The 14,778-nt window shown below is 41.5% G+C and overlaps 1 protein-coding gene across 27 annotated transcripts in view; it reads left to right on the top strand.

Annotated features, from left to right (window-relative positions):
• Positions 1–14,778, top strand: part of DLG2 (discs large MAGUK scaffold protein 2) — a 1,874,701-nt gene that overhangs the window by 1,655,774 nt on the left and 204,149 nt on the right. For 2 of the 27 annotated variants that reach the window (XM_033121686.1, XM_033121685.1), the window contains exon 1: positions 13,412–13,576. The exons of the other annotated variants lie outside the window; for them this stretch is intronic. The gene's annotated coding sequence lies outside the window, so the exon portion shown is untranslated. Of the gene's footprint in view, positions 1–13,411; positions 13,577–14,778 lie in introns of those variants that run through there. 27 annotated transcript variants of the gene reach the window in all.

Below are 14,778 nucleotides of genomic sequence, written 5' to 3'. Positions count from 1 at the left end.
TTTCAGGTATACAGCATAGTGGTTAGACATTTATAGAATTTACCAAGTAATCCCCCCGATAAGTCTGGTATCTACCTGGTACCATATGTAGTTATGATAATATTATTGACTATGTTCTCTATGCTGTACTCTACATCCTGTAACTCTTTTGTAACTACCAATTTGTACTTCTTAATCCCTTCACCTTTTTCACCCAGCCCCCAACCCCCTTCCTGTCTATAAATCATTAGTTCTCTGTATCTAGGTTTCTGTTTTGTTTATTTGTTTTGTTTTTTAGATGCCACATATAAGTGAAATCATGTGGTATTTATCTTTCTCTGTCTGACTTATTTCTCTTAGCGTAATATGCTCTAGGTCCATCCATGTTGTCACAAATGGTGAGACTTCATTCTTTTTTGTGGTCGAGTAATATTACATTGCATATGTATACCAGTTTTTAAATAGATACCCATGTTATCAAATGGCATATTAAGGTACATAGCTGATAAGACACTGTACATACAGTCCAGGTTCACTCACAAATAATCTTACTATGAGAAAGGTTTTGTGATTGGCACAAGATTCTGCTATGTTCTGCAGTACATTACAATTATATTAAAATGAAACACCCACTCCCATTTCTTCAAATTCATCATCCATATTTCTTTCAGTCTCAGGAGTGTTCGGAATAAGCTTTTTAGCCAGTTTTAGGAAGAACATTTCCCTTTCAGTAATCCTAATTATAATATTAATAGTCACCATACTTATTATACGCCAGGCACTATAAGAAGCTGTTTACATCTATTATCTCATGTATTCCCCAAAGCAACCCTATGAAAGAGGCATTAGCATTTTCATTTGCAGGTGGAGACTGAGGCTTAAGTGAGGTTAAGTGGCAGAGGCCAGAAGTTAAATGGCAGAGGTCAGAGGTCAACTCAAGCCAGCCTGTGACCCCCCTGTGTTTTACCATAGCTTCCTCTCCCCAGTGGTAGGCAATGTGGTGGCCACCTCCACACCTGTAACAGGGGGCAGAGTCCCTGAGCCAAGCCTGTCACAAGTCCTTTAGAATCATTTCTTACTGGTCAAAGATTTAAAATTACATGTTATAGTTCTTACCAGCTGGATCTCAGTGCTCTGGATGTCTTTGTTCAGGACAAAATATCACAAGATGGTGCATGTTGTTTTTTTTTTTTTAATTCCACTGGCATTGTTAGAACCTTTACATTTTTTTTTTCAAAGCTTCTTACATATGTTATCTCTTTTGTCAAGTCAGCACTTCTCAGGCAACTAGAGGAATTCCTCTTTCATACTCTGTTATTTCTAAGCAAGACTATTCCCAAAGTGTGGTCTTTCCAGATTAGACATTTAGAAACCACTTGCTTTATTTAAGTTGTAAGGAGTCAATTTAGTAGTATGGAGAGCTCCAAAAACTGAACTCACCCTGGCTTCAAGAGCCAAGGATGGTCCATCAAAGTCTCCTAAGGCAAATTAGATGCCATCTGCTTCCCAAGACTTTCCAGTAGATCTGCGGCTTAGAAACCTTGTTTGAATTAGTATTACAACAAGCCAGTTGACTGTGGTTTGACTAATTACTAATGACTTCTTGCATAAAAGTGATTTCTCCTAAGTGAATTCTTTGGATAATTAAATATCAAACATGTATTATTATTTTAGAGTCAAATTCATTTTGTTTCCTTAAGTAACAAACGTGATAATGTTCACTTTGCTAAACATTTATTGAGCACCAACTATATGCAAGGCGCTGTCCAAGGCACTTTGAATTGCTTGGTAGAAAGTGTAGGACCCAATTTTTTTGCTTCCTCCTCCCACGATACAAAATGTTATGAACTTGTAATTTCTTTGAGGGCGAAGAGCAAGTCTTGTTGCTCCGATATGGAACACCTAATATAGAGCCTCACGCATGGGAAGATCTTCTTTCTTTAAAGCATAATGAATGACTTCTTGCTTCCTCTGCTTTCATGAAGGGAACCATTGTTAGTCTTGGGTTACAGAAAAGGGCATTCCTAGTACTGTTTGCTGTGAAAAAGAGCAAAGAAGGACTTGGTACAAATTCTCTTGTCTCTGGGCTCCCACAGTGCTTAGCAACTTTCTAATAAGAATGGCACTTCTTCATTTGTGACTGTGAGCTCCTTCATATTAGGGACCATGCCTTATCCCTCTGTTTTCTTACTCTGGTAGACATAATACTCTGCACATAGGCATTCAGGCAGCATCAATTGAATGAAATTAATCACAGGCTATTTCATTTGCCTCACAGAGAGCAGAAACTACATTATTGGCCATTTCGGTTTCCATTAGCTATAGTAGATTGTGTTGCATATTCTGCACCTAATGTGTGATCAGCAAAGGCCTATGGACTTCAAGTCTCATCTTTCCTTTGGTTGAGTTCTCTGTGCTACCATTTTGCTTTTTCATAGCAAGACCTCCAAAAGGATGAGTCAACGATGAGTGTCTTTCCTGACTGACTTGCCCATGAATGAATAATAACCAAACACATGAATAAATGTGCCTTCTCAGACAGCCACACAATGTTTCTCTTTCACCTGACAAGTTAGGAAACAGGGTTCAGCAAAGGAAGGACTCATCTAAGGGCACATAGAGAGATGGTAGCAGAGCTTGGACTAGAATCCAGATTCCATTACCTCCAGCCCAGAGTTCTGCCTTCTTAACATCTGCCCTCTTTCCCTTTCTTTACACCTCCACTGATGGCACCTGAGATTAGACTATCCCTCCTACATGGACTGCAGCACTTGTCTCCCAACTGTTTGCTCTGCTGCCAGCCTCAACATCTCTAGACCATCCTCCACATGGTTGCCATGGTGACCTTGAAATGTGCAAATCATTATTTTTTTACAGTCCGTTAGATGTTTCCACCACATGTGGGATAAGGTCCATACTCCTTTGTATCACCCACAGGGCAGCAAAGGATCCAGCCCGTGACCCCCAGGCCTGCCTCTCATTTCTCTCCCTCAGAGCTTATTTCCCAGCTAGGTTCAGTGTCTACAAGACCCTCATCTCAATCTGTCTCCTTGGTAGACAGCAGCTTCTAGGGTCTAGGTAGACAGACAGGAGTCTCTCTTACTGAACCTTAATCTCTGTCCTCTGCCCTCCCCACACATACTCCCTCCCTCATTAGAGCTGGTCACTAAACACTTCATGCACTTCCTCTACCCTAGTACCTATAATATTTCTCTCACTTAGTTTTTGAATCCTTCTCTCTCTGAGGAGGCAGTGACTCCTTAAGGACAGGGGCTACGTCTTGTCAATATTTGTGTCCTGGAACCTGGCAGGAAGTCAGGCATATAATAGACACTCCGTTACACAGCTGCTGACTTTCTGGAATAAATATAACTTCTATAACCCTTCACAGTGAATTATCTCAACTTATGTTTTCCTTTAAATTAAGCCTCACATGGGATGATAGTTGAATTATGTAAGACCTGAAGGAAGGAGAATATATTTAAAGAAAAGCAGCACTTGAACATGTCTTGCTTTTATAGATGGTGAACGAATATTTCACAGCCACCATGGGATAATGTAGCCATCCGCATATTGGTAAGGCAAAGCAATAAGAGGACCACTGGCTATTTCTGTGGAGCCCTTTGTAACTGCCCTCACACTGCTTCTCTCTCTAGCCACTGATTTACTGAGAGAAGTCAATGTGGTTACTTGTTAGATGAAAAGAACTTGGGTGGCATTCAGATCTTACATCAGGGAGTAGATTTTCGGCTATTTTTCCAGCTCAGTTGTTAAACTCATTCCCGCCCGATTTACCAATTGTTGAATCGTTCATTTGTTTATTATGATGCCTGTCCCCTGGGCTTCAGAACTAGCTTCCCAATGCTACTGTTCCATCTGGTTTAAATACAGCATAAGAAGAAATAAGAGGAACAAACGGACAGTGAGGTTGAAGGAAAAAAGAAACTGTCTGGCAAACACACAAGCAGCAGAGAGAAATCCAGATTCTTGTTTCTTGCTTTATGAGTCTGTGCTGTTGGGGAGGGCAGCTGTTTTCAGCAAGAAGACTTGCTTCCTGGCTGGAAGTTCACATTTCTACCTGAAATGATCTGATACTGACAATCTATGTGAATGACTTTATGACTCAGGTTTATGCAGACTCCTCTCTGAAGCCTAGAACAATGGCCTTTGCTCTTCCCTTTCCTTATCTGTTTCAGTATTATCTCTGGCACTTCATATGCCTGCATGAGAGCGGCTTGTAGCATGCTCTGCCTATGCAGTGCCCCGTGAGAGGCATCTCGGCTTTGGGTACCCTGGGTTCTCCAGTGGAAGAGCCGTTCAGCTCGGTAACACATTCCATTTGTTCAGAGTCAAGAAGGGTGTGGTGGTTAGAGATGGGGGTTTGGGCATCTATCAGGTGCCAGTTAAAATCCCAGCTCTGCAGCTTTTGTTTAACCTCTCTGAGGCTCAGTTTCCTTATGTCATAAGTGGGGCTAGTAAGAATACTTATGTAATAAGCTTGTTAGTCTTGTTGAGAAGATTAAATAAGCTATGTAGAAGGACTTCACAGTAAGTACTTGGGAGTCATTAGCTATTTTTATAAGACCTGAGTTCACTTTTATTTTACACGAGCACTTGTCCTCACAGCATCCCCTGTGACAAAGATGGCCAAAGCATTGTTAGTCGCACCTGATGGAGGGAAAGGACTCCTAAACCTGAGACCCCTCGCCCCAGGGGTGGTCCCTCTCCACTCTGCCACCTTTTTGTTGTGATTGCTTATCCTCTGTTCACCTTTCCTAAAGCGTGACTCAGAGCTTTTCTTTTTGACAGTGAGTCTTTCAAAGGAGAGACAATAACAATCAAATATTTTGTCGTTATTCACCAGGAAAGCTAATAGCTAGCTTTCTTTGCCTCCCACACTTAGAGAATGAAGGATACTGCTGCTCTAGAAAGCACTGAGTAAGGATGGCACATCATCTGATTGGGTCAGAGCTTTGATTTGTATTGTTTTCCCTTTTGCAAAGGAGAAGGTGATAGGTAGGGTACGCGTCCTTTGGGAAGGAAAGCAGGAGAGAGGTGCAGAGCTGCAAGCGCAGAGCTGCCTGGATTCTCTCCACCCCCTACTGCTGCTCAGAGTCGACTGGCATGTTGCCCCCTGTCCTTCCTGAAAGGACTGGAGGGCAGAACAAGGACTCAGCTTCCCCAAGTTGGGAAAGCGAATTAGTAACCATATACCCTCTCCCAATGACTATTTAACAGTATTAAAGGAATGTTTATATTTGCCGGACAACCTTTCCCGTATGCCATCCGGACCCCAGACCCAGCGTGGTCAGCTAATCCACAGTCAATTTATTTCAGACAATTTGGAAGAGTTAAACGTTAATATATTAGTTATACTAATACTACTGTGTTTCCCCGAAAATAACACCAGGTCTTATGTTAAGTTTTGCTCCAAAAGACGCATTAGGGCTTATGTTCAGGGGATATCCTCCTGAAAAATCATTCTGGGGCTTATTTTCCGGTTAGGTCTTATTTTCAGGAAAACACTGTAGAGCTTGTTACAATCAAATCTCAAAATGAGTAATGATTTAAAAATAATAGAAGTTTATTTTCTTTCTCATGAAGTCCAAAACTTGTTTTTAACTCTTCTCTGGGCAGAGTTTCCAGTATTATTTCCTTGCTGTGGCTCCTCCATCTTCAACTTGTGGCTTCCAAGTTCAAAGGATTCGTTGGCATCAAGCTGGTGGAAAAGGAAGAGACATGAGGCTTGCAAGGGGAGTGTTTTTACGGGCCAGGCCCAGTCCATTTCATTGGACTTATATTCCCGTGGCCAGAACTCAGACAGATGGCCACACCTTGGGTTTCCGGGCGGGAATTCCCGCCCTTCTCAGGAATATTTTTTGCTTTCCTGAATCCGAAGATACAAACTGTTTTCTGTTCTCCAAGATGAATTGTTTCCACAAAGTGACGGCCGATACTACCAACCATCTGGGTTCAAGGAGCCGATTTTCCTGATTTCCCGAGGAACTTTTCAAGAGATTCTGGAACGGCAAAGCAAAAAAAATTCCTGAGAATGGGCAGGAGTTCCTGCCCAGAAACCCTAGCTACACCTAACTTTTGGGGTGGAGTCTAGGTTTGTGCTCCAGGAAATGAGGAAATGGGTTTGATGAATCAGCCAGTCTCTGCCTCAAAACAATAATGACTAAATTAACATTTCTAAAGCATTTACTTTGTGCCAAGCATTGTGCTAAGTACTTTATCTGCGTTATTTTGAAATGCATATACTATATTATTCACCCATTAAAAGTATACAATTCAATGTTTTTCAGTATTTTCACAGAGTTTTGTAACCATCACCATAATTAATTTTAGAACATGTTCGTCATCACAAAAAGAAAGCTCACACCCATTCGCAGTCACTCCCCATTTCCTCCCAATCTCCCTTCCCCACCCATAGGCCTCCACCAATCAACTCTCTATTCTGAACACTTCATACATATGGAACACTCGCATTCTTTTATGTAATCCTCACAACGACCCTACAAGGTAGGCAAGTGGTTATTCCCATTTCACAGATTTACAGAGGGATCAGGTTGCTTAAGTGATTTGCTACTACATTTAAACCCCGCCCATCATTGAACTCCATAATACTGTGCTGTGTCCCATTTATAAAGATCGTGCCACCATGTGGGGGGAGAATCGAAGGGGTGATTCTTTTCTTGCTCCTTACTGAATATCATGGCAAAAGAACTTCCTTTCGGGGGCTTCTTTATTGAAGTGACAGGCACTTAAAGGTCAGAGCTGGAGGTGTGAAGCCCAGACCTACCACTCACCAGGTACGAACAAAGTACATGCTGCTTCCTTCCTCTTGAGTCTTAGTGTCTTTATCTATCAAATGGGAATAATGAATCTCTGTGTGCTGGGAGGATTCAGTGAGATTAACTTATGTGAATGCTGTTCTTACAACTTTACATAGTTGATGTTTTGCCAGGGTTAGTTGTTCTTGTTCAGAAGCGAAATTCGGGCTGTAATGGGGCAGCCACAGAAATTATGTTAATGGATCCGGGCCTCCGGGATACTGTCATCGTGAGTTGCTGTCATTGTACAGCATCCACATTACAATCCAGGAGTGGCTGAGACACCAGGAGTAGTAGGTACAGTGAGGGTTAGAAAAAAGGGACATAGTCTCCCGGATGGAAAAGCATATGCAGACTCTGGCCTCTCAACTTCTGATCTCAGCTGGACAGAGCAGCGTGCTATAGGTACCTGGAAAGAAGCAGCTGAGCCAGTGTAAGTTTGAAGTTCCTTGGGAAAGATGATAAGCTGGCTGAGTTTCTGTAGGCAAAGAGCCAGTAATGAGGTTTCCAGAGTTCCCTCACATGTCCTTTTCATCACTTTCAGCTCAGCCAGAGACGGCGAAGCCTCAAACTCAGTGGCCAAGTGCGCATTGAGAGGCTCAAGGAGGTGGTTTATGAAGGAGTGAATTGTGCTTTTGTTCCATTGATCCGTCCCCCACTCTCCCCTGACCTTAACCATAACAATATTAAAATCTGGGCATGAGAGCACAGAGAAGACCGTGGGAGCAGTGGGCAAGTTATACTGGCAGTGGCTGCCTAAGTCATATAGCCAGAAGAGATCATCAGAGAAAAGGGGCCTGCACTCTAGGTGGGATTAAGGGCATATTCCAGCCTTAAAATTGTGTTCTAAAAGTCTGTGGTTGTGTCATTTCCTAATCACATGACAAGTGACTTAATCTTACCAAGCCTTCATTGCCATATAGGATTGTTGCCTGGACAATGACAACCGTGCAAGCTGCAACCCGCATAATTCCAGGGGACCCCATTTGCACACAGTAGGAGTCAGCATATTGTAAACATGTAAAGGACCCGATAAGTAATATTTTAAGTTATATGGGCCATATGGTCTCTATTACAACTAACCAACTCTCTACTGTAACTAATCAACTCTGCTGTTGTCATGTTAAAGCAGGCACAGCTAATACATAAATGAATGAGCATGGCTATGTTTCAATAAAACTTTTCTTATGGGCACTGAAATTGGACTGTTATGTAATTTTCACATGCCACAACGCCTTATTCATCCTTTGGTTTTTTTAAACCAATTAAAATGTGAAAACCATTCTTAGCTGATGGAGTATACAAAAACAAATTTGACCGGCAGGCCATGGTTTACAGGCCCCCAGCATACACCAAAATATGTTTGATATCTTCTAGAGAGATGCAGTGGTGCCCTGATTATTCTAAGGACCAAGTAAGAAAGTACGTATACCATGATAAGCATAGCATCTGCCCTTTATCACTGCTCATTATTACTATTAACCCTTTAAAAAAAGAAATGTGTTAACTCTCTACTTGCCATGGATATTTGGAAAGGAGGCAGTTCCATTTGGTTGCTTAACATTTCTACTATATTAAACTTTTATTGTTATTAAACTACATATTAAAATTAAAACTATAAAAGCCGGTTTGAACAGGTAGTGACATTAGTAGATCACCCAGTTTGTTTGTTTGTTTGTTTGTTTGTTTGTTTGTTTCCTAATATTCTAGTGTCACTGCTTTAATTCCTAGACATACCTAATTTAGTACTTGGTCTGCACTGCTAGGTGCCCCATGCATAAATGATATTGGGTCTTTTCTCTCTTAGTGTTCTCCAAAGTGGCTGTATGTATCCCAAAAGTATGCAAGATGACAGCCCTTCTCTTCACTATGTTAATTTTTCATCTCAGCCTTTAAATTTCTGTTTTCTTATAGGTTTTATAAGGTACATACTGTGCCATAGTACTACGGATGGTTGTACTTTCTACAATTTATAAATATGAAAGTATTAGGTAATGGGGGTGTACACTCAAATTTTTTTAGAATGATAATGTCAGCAATCAAAGTTTTGGAACAGATGGTCTAGGAGGAAAACAACTAAAAGTATCCCAATGGGAAACAAGAGTTGGTATGAGGGATGGATGTAGGTTCTTGTTCACAATGACACAAGCGTTTTTAGGACATGAATTAACATTTATTCTGGTGTCTATTTTGTGACAGGCAGGCAGCAAAATATTTTACATTTTTCGTTTCATAATAACATAATAGCTGTATGAGATAAGTATCTCCATTTTATAGACAAGGAACAGAGGTTCAATTAAGAGAAGTTAAGCAACTTGTGAGGGTCAGCTTGAATGAATCAGGATTGTCTAACTATAAAGTATAACATTTTCCTTTTCAGCCTTTATTATTTTGAAGAAGTTCATGAAAACGGAATGATTATTCTCTGGTATTCCTCAACTCTGAAGTTACCCTTTTTTCTGTCACATGTATTTCGATTATTAAGTGATAAATGGATAAAAATCCACTCCCCTGGAGATCCACTCCTTCCCCTCTAGACCTTTGTACATCACATGCTCTCAGTCTGATTGGATAGCTCCTTCTTAATTGGCTATCTCCTAGTCATCCATCCAGACTCAGCTTAGATATCACCTCCTCCAAGAAGACTTCTTGACTTCATCTCCTCAGGACCAGGTTGGCTCTTCCTCTTAGCATCTGTAGCACCTTACTGAAAGTTCTTATGAAATGTGCTATGCAGCTATGTAGTTCTCTATTATCTGCTTGTTACTGCCTGGACCCAGAGACACTTAGAGGTCGGGAAATCTGACCTTGATTGTACTGTCCTTCTGGCATCCAACATAATAATGCAGTGTTTGGGACATAATAGGTTCTCCATAAATACTCATGGAATGAAGGAATTTCTCCTTCATTGATTTGGAGTCTGAGATAACTTTGGTAAATAGATAGGTTGAAGTTTGCTTTTACTAAGGTTCCCCTGGATAAAATGAATTGGTGGATATACATGGGGGACCAGATAATGGGAAAACATTATTTGTATGAAGGCGTTTTCCTTCCGTGTTTCTAAGAACGGGAGAGGGTGCATGTACTCACACCAAGCAAATTAATATTAATGATACATGTGATTTATCAATATCTGTCTGTCTATATGTTTATGTGGGAGCACATATATAAGCCCAAACATATTCATAAGCATGAATTCATAAAAAATTGACTCCCACAATTTCTATAAACTGTCTTATGGTTCACTGAATGCTCAGCAAAAGGATGAAGTTCATTAACACTTCAGGTTGGCTGATCTTGCCAGTCATCCAGTTGCTCTGAATCTCCTTGGGTCCTAAAGCCATTTGCCTCCTAGACACATAAAGCTGTAGCACTTTCTTGGAAGGAAACTAGCATTTACTGAGAGCCTTTGCAATATTCTATAGGTGCTTAACAGAGGTTTATCCTCAGTCGTTTGCACTAACCCACAGGTCCTGAACCCAAAAGGAAATAGAGCAAGTCAAAAACACGTCAAGAGTTTTACTGAAACAGAAAATCTTCACTAAGAAAGAGGGAAGGAGGAGCGGGGCAAAACTAAGAAAAATTCTGAATTTTGTTAAATTCAGTTATGAATGGATATTGTTAAATTGAGTTATATAAATTTGTTACCTGGGATTACAGCAGATTAATTTACTGGTAATAAAATGAGAGATTGTGACATTAGCACAGGAATTTTATACATGAGCAGGGAGGGACGTTTTCAGCTGATTGAAAAAAAAGTATTCTTTTTCCCACTACCAAGCATGGCTACGTGCGAAGAACTTTCTTGTTTGCTGAAAGTGTAGAACATTAGAACAGTGTTCGAGGACTTTTACATTTCATAGACCAGAAACATTTCAGAACAATTTTATAGGCCAATAGAATTGCCAAGTTTTTATCTTGCCAATAAAATGAAGGTTGTTAAAAAACCAAAACAAAAACAAGACCGAAAAAACACTATGTATTCTCACTATCATTTCAGAAATAAAAAGACAACTTCGTAGCAAAAATAATAGGGGAAAAAAACCAGAAAACAGTAGAAGGGACATAATGTTATAATGAAAGAAGGCCATTTTAGCTTGATGAAAAATCACTACATCCTGCATTTCTTATCCTGCTCTTGACCCACACGGGTCAGGGACCGGCCTGTAGGAGACACTGCTGCTGCTATGGGGGGCCCTTGAAGTCACACCCATCATGGTTTAAATCTGGGCCCTACTAATTCCTAGCTGTGAAACCTGGGGCTAATTATTACTCAACTTTTCTGAGCTGCAATTTTCTCATGTGTCAGATGAGGATAGTATTTGACTGTATTAATATCCTAGGGTTGTTGTAATAAAATACCGCAAACTAGGTGGCTTAGCACAACAGAAATGTATTGTCCCATAATTTTGGAGCTCAGACATCTGAAATCTAAGTGTCATCAGGGCCATACCCCCGCTGAAGGCACTAGAGAATATGATCTGTTTCAGGCCTGTCTCCCGGCTGCTGGTTCCTTGGCCTGTGGTAGCGTAACTCCAGTCTCCACAAGGCGTTCTCCCAGTGTGCATGCATGTCCACATTTCCCCTTTTATAAGGACACCAATCCTATTGGATTAGGGACCCACCCTAAGTGAGACCTCGTCTTAACATAATTAACATCTACAACTTAATTAACATCTAGTCCTATTTCAAAATAAGGTCACATTCTGAGGTGTTGGAGGTTAGGACTTCAACATATGAGTTTTTTTGGTGGGGGGAGGGAAGCGGGCAGGACACAAGTTAACCCATACCACTGACCAATCTCATAGAGTTGTTTGATCCAGGTTGTTACAGGAAAGGCCGAATACATTGTAACGTACCAGAACAACGTGAGGGTTGTTTGTTGTTTTTCAGAAAATTTTTAATTGTGGCATTTTAGATTTAGGGACAGTAAGCAATTAATACAAGGATATATAATGAAGACATAGTAAAGCTCGGACTTAGAACACATTCATTTAATAAATATTTTAAATATCTACGACGTGGGCAGTCCCTGCCCTAGTGTTGGAGATTCAACAATGGACAAAATAGAGAAGACCCCTCGCCTCATGGAGCTTACATTCTAGTGGGGGGAAGCAAAAGTTAGTGAAATCAACAAGTATATAATATAAATTTAAGTCGAGACAAGTACTGTAAAGGAAAAGTCCAATAATAGAGTAGAATATAATGAAGGAATGGAAGAGGCTGTTCTCTATGGCATGTCAGGAGTTCTCTGAGGAGACACGTGGGCAGAATGCTGACTGCAGTGAAGGGGCAAATTCTAAGTGACAGGGGAGCCATTCCAGGGAGCTGAGTGCGGAGTGACAAAGCCAGGGCTTACACACAAGTATGTGGTTCACGACCTCTGATCTTTCTGCAGTTTCAACTGAAGGCCATCGTAAATAAATCTGCTCGCATGGCTCATCTGCCTCTGACAGTTGGTGTGAAATACTGCTTGGGGTGAGACGATATGTTTAGGAGAGTGGACTCTGTCCCCAGTTTGCTAGGAGCTGCTTCCAGCCCTGCCACATAGCAGCTGCGATCCTGCTTGGGTTTGTTAACCTCTCTGAATCGCAGTTTCTTCATCTGCAATATGTTGTCGTGAGAATACCTACCTCCTAGGGATGTTTTGAAGGTTAAATGAGTCTAAGCACCTAGAACATTGCCTGGTACATAAGAAGTCCTTGATAGTAGCTATTGTGATTGAAGACAGGTTTTCTAGTGTTGCTAGCCAATGGACCTAAGGAGATTACACTGACCTTGTAAGAAAGGAAGCAAAAAGCTCAGGCACTGCTCTTTTTCCATGCAGCCTGCCTGTTGCTGATTGTTTGTCAGTCAGTGATATTATGTTGGATTCCTGCATGTCCTCCCATTTTCAGGGCTTCCATGCTCCAGGGGTAGCACAAAGGATAGAAAGACAATGCTCTTGACATTGGAAGACCTGGGTTTGGGTTCAAGCTCAAATCACACTTGGAAACCGTGTGACCTGCGCAAGTTAATCTCTCTTCCTGTGTCTACACAGTGATCAAGTTGAATGACCCCATCTCTAGGGCTCCTCGCATCCTTCAATTTCTGTGCACTGGACAAAGTCACTTCTCTTCTCTGAGCTCTGGAGGCTCGTTTATACTATAGCATTATTGCTATCTCTCCTGGTTGCTAAGAGGCTCGGGGAGAGTGAAAGTGTTTGGTACACTGTGACATGCTATGCAAATATGAGGGCTGAGCTTTACAGGACTATTATGAGAGTTAACCCCGAGTACTACACCTCGTTATGTGTGCATTTGAGATGCAGGGGCTTTCCTCCACATTTTGCCATCTTTTCCTGCCCCCCACTGGGTTGGGTGGATCCACCTTAACAAGGTGTGGGGGAACACAAGAGGAGGGTGGGGGTACAGTATTGTGGTGGGAAAGCATCTCATTGGTTAATGCTGATACATCCCAAACACCAATTACTGTATCTGCTTCTAAGGCTGATATATTTATCACGATGAGTTACAAGGAAATATATGTATCCAGGGAGTGAGGATGCTACATGGTCACCCCCTGTGATGTAAAATATGAGAGTCTAGGAGGGGCTGTTTTATAATTCATCAGGTTTCGCTAGTGAGTTCTGTCGGAGTCTTAGTTATAAAGGCAAGTGTGAACCGGACGGCAGACAGGAGAACCTGGCACCAAGGAGACGGAGAAGCTGTCTGTGGTGCCTCCTGCCTCCTCCCTGCTTTGTTCCAATAATTTTGCGCTCGGTAAGTTCCCTGGCTTTGCAGCTAATCGTTGTTCTTGAATGTGCTTGGCAAACGAATGTGTAGCTCAGAATGTGCACTTGCTGTCAGAAGTGTGTGTTAGTGTTTGGGCTTCCGACAAATTCCACAATTCCTTTTAATGAGCAAAATAGCTTGAAAGATGAAAAAAAACCCCACAAATGAATTATTCACCTTGATCCTTGGAAGGCTGCTTTCTTTGGTTGCTAAAGTTTCTCAGGTTTCATTCTGTCAGTTTTGTTTGTTGGGTGAGCTTTGAAAAGAAAACAAGTCTCTTTGTCACGAAATTGTTTTTCTGAGCTGCCAAAAGGAGGTATGTACAGGATGGTTTGTCCATCCCCACCCCCAGCTTACCCTCCCCAGCGTTCGGTAATTCTGAAAACAGACAGTTTGCCTGGTAACCAGCTCCAACAGAGCTGAACCTGTGCAAGGCAAGATTCAAATTGCAATCTTTTGTGTGAACAGAACCGAGGGGCTGTGCATAATTGTCTTTGTGGAGATTATTGCGAAACTCGGTATGGTGGTAGTCCTTGAGTTTTGCCTGGATGGGATCAGACTCGGAGGAGATTTGCGTTTGGCATGCCTGTTGATGTGGGAGAGAGAGTGAAAGAAAAGACAGGATCATTATGGAAAGAGCTATACAACCAACGCACAGGACAGACAAATGCAGAAGGCATGACTCTTGCATTTGTGTAACTTGTGACTGCTTTCTCTAGTTGCTTATTTCCATCAATAATTACCTGAGGCTGCATTTTGATCCTCATTTGAGTGTGTTCCAAGTCCTCATTCCAAGTCCTGGTTCCAGGTAGGGAGAGCGCTAACTCCTGGTCAGCTAGCTGTAGGAAGTCATTTCCTCATCAGAAGGAAAAAGCAAAAGCTGTACCTTCCCGGACTCCTTTCTTCTGTGTTGTTTTGCCTATGTCCAGATCTCATGGAAACCAACAGCTTGATGTACTATTTTTTTGCAGTAGCAGATTTAACTGTGGTGTCATATGGCATATTATATATGGAAAAGGATAGCAAGGCATTTTGTTGAATGTTTCAAGTGTGTCTGGCTTGTTGACATTTGCTTTATTTCGCTGGCAAGGAGCTACTAGCTTCTGAAGCCATAACTGACTGCCCAAAGCGTTTACCTTGTACATAACTGCACTTTCTCTTTAGCTGTACATCTGACAAGAGCATGTCAG

This window comes from Rhinolophus ferrumequinum, chromosome 11 (genome assembly GCF_004115265.2).
Source record: "Rhinolophus ferrumequinum isolate MPI-CBG mRhiFer1 chromosome 11, mRhiFer1_v1.p, whole genome shotgun sequence".
Classification (NCBI taxonomy): domain Eukaryota; kingdom Metazoa; phylum Chordata; class Mammalia; order Chiroptera; family Rhinolophidae; genus Rhinolophus; species Rhinolophus ferrumequinum.
Note: the sequence above shows the minus strand (reverse complement) of the source record. Positions and strands in the feature narration are given on the sequence as shown.